At 46.5% G+C, this 7,802-nt stretch overlaps 1 long non-coding RNA gene across 2 annotated transcripts; it reads left to right on the top strand.

Annotated features, from left to right (window-relative positions):
* The first annotated feature begins 2,582 nt into the window (after positions 1–2,582).
* On the top strand, positions 2,583–6,821 carry LOC110471165 (uncharacterized). Of its 2 annotated transcripts, none has more exons than XR_002465540.3 (2): positions 2,583–2,683; positions 6,636–6,821. It is a non-coding gene; the product is annotated as an uncharacterized LOC110471165 (long non-coding RNA). The 2 variants fall into 2 exon arrangements; XR_013339817.1 differs by having other exon boundaries at positions 2,583–2,800.
* Positions 6,822–7,802: the final 981 nt, after the last annotated feature.

Raw genomic sequence — 7,802 nt, 5'->3', positions numbered from 1 at the left:
AATACTAAATCATAAGTACCTCATACCCCAGTCTTCAGACCAAGGCTGGGGCATGTGAGTAAATATTTGGAAAATTTTTTAGGATTCATCTTGAGGCACAATTGTGTTTTCTCACAATTTGGCTGCTAAGGCAGCCAGAAATGCTGGCTCTTAAAAGTTTGCAGGCACATCAGAAAAATCCTGGTGTTCAAACAAAACTGCCTGAGAATGCTGGTCATCCTAGATGGCAAAAGGCAGGAAGCTGGAAGGTAAAAATGGTAATACACAGAAAACAAAGTCAGTAAGTAGTGAAATAATTTTAAAAGGTCAGTAGTGTTGGAAGCAGACATCGAAAGGGAGAAAAAAAAATCTAAATAAATGTAAATCCATTCAGTCTTGCCTCCTACAAGTCATTAAATATTTCCCAGCAGTGCTGTGCTAGCTGGTCTGTGTACTTGGGCTTGGAGGAGCATTTGTGCCTGCTCACACCACTGTGGGAAGGCAAATGGCCCTGAGCCAGGGATTTCCAAATGGCAGCATCTTGCCAGCCTCTCACAGTGCTGCCAGCCACTGCTTTTTTTGCCTTCAGCTAAACTGGAGTGGTGGTTTAGGTTGTTTTTTTTTTTCCCAGTGTTCCTTGGCTCTGAAATTAATTCCTTTGGGATATGAAAGTGCCAAGATGCACTGACCTCTATCTTGCACTTTCCGCTTGGGTTGGTTTTGTGGTGTATTGCCAAGGTGGTGCCTAGAAAGGCTCAGGATAGCCCAGAGCAAGGGGTTCTGGCTAATTTTAGGGAGGGAGGAATTGTGTCAGTTGGATAGGTTTGTGTTTTCAGGGCATTAGCTCGATTTTAAACACTTAAAGGATCTGTTAAGGCACCTGAACCATCAAGACTGGGCTGAAAGCACTTACCTAAGGTCACACCATTGACAGAAGCAGGTAGAAATAAAGACTGTGATGGATCTCACCATTCTTAGAGGCTGTGTGTGGGGACAGGGCATGCAGGATGCAGGATGCAGTGCAGAGGAGCCTGCTCCAAAATTCACCTCCATCAGCATCCACACTTCCAATGCAGGGGACAGTGGTGGCCAACTTACTCTTGCTTCTGTGGGTTTCTCCTTCATGCAGATACTGATGGGTGGGACATTTAAAATAATTTGAAAATTATTACATTAATAAATATGTGTGGGTTTTTTTCTGTCTGAAACAGTTTTGTTCAGCATTTTCAGGCTTTCTCTAATAGCTGGAATAAGCTGATTATCTCTTTGCCTTGATTTATGTATCTTTACTGGGGTTGCATGTGGAGGAAAAGGAAATGTGGATGAAACAGTGGATGCATACTAGTTTTGGCTGGGAGTTAGTTGTCTTCACAGTAGCTGGTATGGGGCTGCATTTTGGGTTAGTGCTGGAAAGGGTCTTGATAGCACAGGAATGTTTTTGTTATTCCTGAGCAGAGCTTGCACAGAGTTAAGCTCTTTCCTGCTCCTCACTCCACCCCACCAGCGAGGAGGTGAGGGGTACACAAAGATCTGGGAGGGGACACAGCTGGGACAGCTGACCCCAAATGACCCAGGGGATATCCCACACCAAAGGGTGGCAGTGTTGGCACCTAAAGCAGAGGTAAGAAGCAGTGTGGGAGATGTCTGGAGTTATGACATTTGTCTACCCAAGTAGGGAGTCCTGCTTTCCTGGGTATGGCTGAACTTCCCGTGGGAAGTGGTGAATGAGTTCCTTGTTCTGGCGTCCTTGCATGCACAGTTTTTGCTTTCCCTATTAATTTGTATTTATCCCGACCCACGAGTTGTCTCACTTTTACCCATCCAATTCTATAGCCAATCCCGACAGGGGTCAAGAGTAAGTTAAACATCTGCAAAACCAGACATATACCTATTTTTCCTCTTCTAGGAAAAAATAGGAAGAAATATATAAAGAAGAAAGGAAAAAATCTCCTAGGAAAATGGGGGAAAGAATGGATGTTTTCTATCCCTTCAGGCAAAGGCTGAAAGAATTTTAAAAAACCCCATAGCAGCAAGTACACTGAACGGCTTTCTCCAGTCATTTTTATCTGTAAGAGGAACTCTGAGGGTGGTCCCCCTCAGGTGCTGCCGCTGTGTCAGATCCTCTGCTGGAGCAAGATGCATATAGCATTCATGTATGGATGCATATAGCATCCATATGTGCTTTGGAGTCCACAGGACAGCCTCTGAGAGGAATCTGGGTGGGACAGAGAAAAGGGGGCCAGGTAACAAGTCGCAGTGTGAATTCAGCTGTTGCCCATGAAAAGCATGGCTGAGAATCTAATTCTAGGTGTTACTTTGCAACACTGGTGAAATATCTTTTCTATGATGAAAAGAAGCAGCCTCTCTAGCCTGGCAGTGACAGCCTCACGGTTACAGATGTACATGGACAAGGGGATAGGGCCAGCATGAGCACAGCGGGACCAGCAATGGGGAAAGGAGCCAAAACATCTCCCTGGTGGCCAAAGCAGCCTCTGGCAGGTTAATTGTTAGCCACGGTGTACACTCATGTTGGGCACACAGGGCCCCTCCCGCTATTTGCCATCCTCGGCAAGCAAACACACCCTGTGCCAAATCCATCCCCAGCGCGTGGAATTGCATCCGGGTGGAGCAGCACCTGGCCGTGGAAAGGACATTTCAAGAGGATGCTGAAGCTGAATGCGGCGTGTTAAAGGGGAAGAGCAGGGTCGGTGAGCCCAAAAGCCGGGGAGGGAGGATGCAATTGCTCTATTGAGGCCACATCAGCGAGACAGGCGAGCGTAAACAGCCGCGGAGGAAAATGAAGGCAGAGCATTGAAAGCCGGTGCGCATTTTCGAGGCAGAGCGAGAGACATCTACCGGCTCCCGCATCCCCGCCGCCGGGGCCCCCTCCCACTAATTACAGCACGGTTTCCTCTCCTTTCAGCTGACAGCCGGGGAGCGCAATTAGCGTCTCATAAACCCCGAAAAGTCAGCAATGCGAGAGCGGGCTGAACAATAAACACGGTGGGCTGGGGCGGGGCGGGCAGTGCCGGGGCGGGCAGTGCCGGGGCTAAACGGAGCGCGGAGCGCCGCTGTCACCGCGGCCCGCCCCGGGCGCCCAGCGCCGCTGTCACCGCGGCCAGCCCCGGGCGCCCAGCGCCGCCGTCACCGCGGCGTGCCCCGGGCGCCCAGCGCCGCTGTCACCGCGGCCAGCCCCGGGCGCGGAGCGCCGCTGTCACCGCGGCCAGACCCGGGCGCCCAGCGCCGCTGTCACCGCGCCCGCCCCGGGCACGGAGCGCCGCTGTCACCGCGGCCAGCCCCGGGCGCGGAGCGCCGCTGTCACCGCGGCCAGCCCCGGGCGCCCAGCGCCGCTGTCACCGCGGCCAGCCCCGGGCGCCCAGCGCCGCTGTCACCGCGGCCCGCCCCGGGCGCGGAGCGCCGCTGTCACCGCGGCCAGCCCCGGGCGCCCAGCGCCGCTGTCACCGCGGCCCGCCCCGGGCGCGCCGGCAGCCCGCCGCAGACAGACAGCTCGAATTAATCCCGGGAGGCGCGCGTGACAGGCGAGCCAGGCAGACAATTAGAGTGAAGGAGGAAATTGGAAATGGCAAAGGTGTGAACATATGTCAAATTACAACTAAATGATAAATTACGATTCTGTCATTGAAATAAGCGGTAATTAAGAAAGATTTCAGCTAGCCCTCTTGGAGGAAAGAGAAGAGGAAGAGGAGCAAACAGATTTTTCTTCTCTTCCTCCCCCCTTCCCACACCCCCCCCCCCCCATTTTATTTTATTTATTAATAATATAGTTTGGGTGTGCTGGCTGTATTGTTTCCATCCATCGCATATACTGGGGCTGGTTCGTCCTCTTTCTGAATGCGTTCGTGTACTTAAAATATAATACCTTGCTTCCCCCTCCCCCCTCCCCATCCCCCTGCCTGGCAGAGTGATGGTGTCAGAAATGAGCAGGGAGCTGATAGCAACTGATAAAAACCCATATGGAGGGATTAAAAAAAAAAAAAAAAAAGCCCACCCCGACCCTCCCCGGTCTGTTTAAGCCGCTGCACTCTAATTATTTTAAACAAGCCTGGCGCAGCACAGCTGACAATTAGGAAACCCTGCTTGCAGGCCCGGGGGATTCATGTGAGCTCTCATCATCATTGCCGGCTCCACGTCCTTCCCATTTTGGCACCGCGACGGAGATTTGAACCAGTCAGGGAATCGCAGCTTTGGAAGGCACAATCCCAGCCCAATTCAGGAGCCGCGGTACCTGAGGTCCCCCTGGCCCCTGGGCACATCCACTATGAATTTTTTTTCAGCAATGGGATTTCTGTGGAACACGACTGCTATTCCCCAGCTGGTGTTATCTGCTGAGAGGCTGCGCCAGCAGTTGACACTGCTTCTCCCCACAGAGGGGGAAAGCGCGCCTGGGTAATGATGAATGTTTAGCTTCATGGTAGCACATTTGTCATGTGAAATTAAAATAATATTGTGTAAACAGCACCTTTCAGCTAAGGAGCTGGAGGTGCTGTGCAAATACAAATGGGGATGGGGGGGGCTAGATATCAACTATAAGCATAGGTAGACTTTGTACCTCAACAGGACCTGTTTCTACATAACAGAGTTGTTGCAGAAATTTATCTATTGACAATAATTGTTTAAAATACACTAAAGCCAGTTTAGCGTACAAATCAATATTAAATCTCTACAAAGCGATCAGCTCCCTTTGCGTTTCATTACATCTATTAGGTTTAATTAATCTGCAAATGGAGTGACATAAAGATTTTTTTTTTAAAAAGCAAGATAGGCTAATTACAGGTCAAAGGCTTTTTATATGCACCCTTATCATCCCTTACGTGTGCATGTCCATTATACAAAAGCGGGCAGGAGATGGCCTATGGATACATTTGCACATTGATGAGCTGGCTTTGAAATGCAAGGTTTTGCACCAGCCCTCCCTGCTTAAACAGGAGAGGAGAAGGAATAAAATAATTCAAAGTGTTAAATGCTTCCGCGTGCTTTCCTGACAGCAAGGTTGGCGCTAGTGACCATCATGGGGGATAAATCATTTTGCAGCCACTGCAGCCAGAAAGTTCAGATCCTGGAGAGCTTAATTAGGAAGCATGTTAAAAGTGAAAGGGTGAGAGTCATGTTAATTATGTGGGGTTTCTCTTGGAGCAAACCCAGGCAGCAGCAGTGCTGTAAGGCTAAGGGAGCATCATGTTGTTCCCTGAATTAATCAATCCACGTTACTGGTATGACACAAATGCTTATACAAAACCCCATCCAAATGCAATGGCAAACTGCAGGTGGAAGCTTGGATTTGATTGTGCTTGATTACTGTGACATAACCATATGTTTTTGGAGCAGCTCCATGCTCCAAAGAGTATTTCAGACACCAAGTGGGGTGTTGCAAGAACTCTCTTGTGCTGGCATGAATATGCAGCCTGAAGGTTTTGACCAGACTCTGTGGAGTGTTGGGATTTTTTTCTTCCACTAAAAAACACTGAAATTAAAGACTCTTGGTTATCACATGCAAGAGAACTTTCAAATATGAAGTCCCAAAGGCTTTATAGATTAGAAACCCAGTAAATTTTTCTGCTTTGTCCTCTTGATGAGGGCTTAAATCTTATAAAAATCCTAATTGCAGGGTACATACACGTAATGTCTACATTCCTGCCTCAAAATTAATGATGATGATGATAATAGTAATAATAAAGTTTTGCTTGAGTAATCCCTTAGTGATGATAATTAGGATAATGGTGAAACTTAAGCTGCGAAGACGTAACTGCTGCTCTCTGAAGCCCTTTAGCTCCCCCACTTCAGCCCTCTGGAATCATCATTGCCCTCCAGAAAACATGAACTTCTGGAATACTCTTTGTCAGGATGACCTGTTTCCAGACATATGCCTCCAAACTTGTGTGATTTACCAGCAATTTTTCCATTGGGAAGCCATCCAGCAGACTACCAGGAGAGGGCACAGACTGGTTTCCCATAGGACCCTCTCTGGAGTTCAAAGGGGTGCAGTTCCCCCTCACAGGTTCAGACATTGTTGTGCTCAAACAGCAAGTGGAGAGTTTGTACATGGAGGCTTCTTCTGTAGTGGAGAAGCCCAAATGAGCGCTTGTAATAGCCAGGATGTGTGCTTGTCAAATCTCTACCAAATCTCTTCTGGTGACAAAGATCACATCTGCATGTTTTTCCTACACATTCTTGATTCGGGCCAAAAAAATGGGGGTTTTTTCCTTACTCCTCTGTGGGCTTGTTCCCCCAATCCCCTGTCCTATTAGTATTACTTACTACTCAAAAATTTTCATAAATCACAGTTTTCAGCTTTGATACTAGTCTATCAAAATCTGAGGTGCAATCAATAAAGTCTTACTAAGCAGTCCTTATAAATCATGTATTAGAGCAATTCACGAAGGAGGTCTGAAATACCTCATATTTTCCATAATATTAAGTGTAAAAGAAAATAGAGAAACCAGTAATATCAGCAAGGAAATGGTGGATTTGACTGGTGAACAGTCCTGGTCTCTTCATCTCCCTTTCTCCATCTACTGACTCCCATATGACTGAAGTATAGGACGGTCAGCCTGCACTTTTGTTTCAAAAATACCACATGGAAACTGCCCTAGAGCTGATGCCATTTCCAAGATTTTCACTTGGTTTTTGTTTTACAGGACTCAAAATCCAAAATTCTGCTGAGACATATCAACACGCTGGGAATGCCTGGAACAGGTATCTGGAAAGAAGCTCTGCAGACATTTCCACAAGAAACAAATTCTCCCAGTGGGTTTACTGAATTAACCCCACTGATATCCAATATAATGTCACTGATCCTGAGATAAAAAATGTATAAAAATGCAGCACTGACTTTGCCTACACTCTGTTTGATGTGGGGGAAAGAATAGGAAGCAGGCAGGATTTTATGCGTGTACTGGCCTGGTAGATGTTATTAAAATGCATCATCACCATCATCAGCTGTCATTAGCCACTCCAAGCACTGAGTTATGGCAGGGAAAGCAGAGATTGTATGTGCAACAAGGGGGGAAACAGCATTTAAGGCCAGGAAAGTATTTGGCACTGACAGTAGTCTGAAATCGTTTGGCATGAGAATATCACCCATTACATGGATGTGTCGCGTATGTTCAACACTTTTGTGGCTACAGGTCTGTGACTGGCTGTGATTGTCACACATGGAAAATGGATTTGCAGGAAAGATGGCCTGTGACAAATATTATATAATCATTCACCATTTGAGGCAGTTCCTTGCAGCTTCAAAGAAACAAAGATAAGTGCAACACACTAGTAATTCAGGCTATTTTGAGAATCACTGAAGATATGTTCCAAAATTAACTGCATATAAGGTAAAAAAGAAACTGCAGAAATAAGCAGATGAGTTATAGTTTGCACAATATTTTTACCATGTTTAAAAAAGCAAAATAAATTGTCATTATAAACACTTTATCTTGACAATCTGGAAAACCATTACCAAAGATTTTCCACCCTGACAAGAGCCCAACATTACAAGCTTAAAGAATCTTGTATTAGACCACCGCTGCTTTTAGCATTTTAGAAAATCAGGTTTAGCTTCCATTTGAGATTAAAAGAATATGAAACTAGTAGTTTTTACTCCTGCATGCACATTAAATCATGTTCTAATAAAAGCAGCTGACTGCAACAAAGTGTATTCAGACTACTACAACCTCCTTCATGCTATGTTTATTTTAGAGATGGGAAACAGGCAGGATCATATAAAGTTTGCAAATATCTGGTTCTGCATATATGTTTGAATTCATGAAAATGACAGGCTAACCTGGAATATTGTTTCATGGATTATTTTCCTC

The sequence above is a fragment of the Lonchura striata genome, chromosome 4, assembly GCF_046129695.1.
Source record: "Lonchura striata isolate bLonStr1 chromosome 4, bLonStr1.mat, whole genome shotgun sequence".
Classification (NCBI taxonomy): domain Eukaryota; kingdom Metazoa; phylum Chordata; class Aves; order Passeriformes; family Estrildidae; genus Lonchura; species Lonchura striata.
This window is presented reverse-complemented; position numbering and strand designations above follow the sequence as displayed.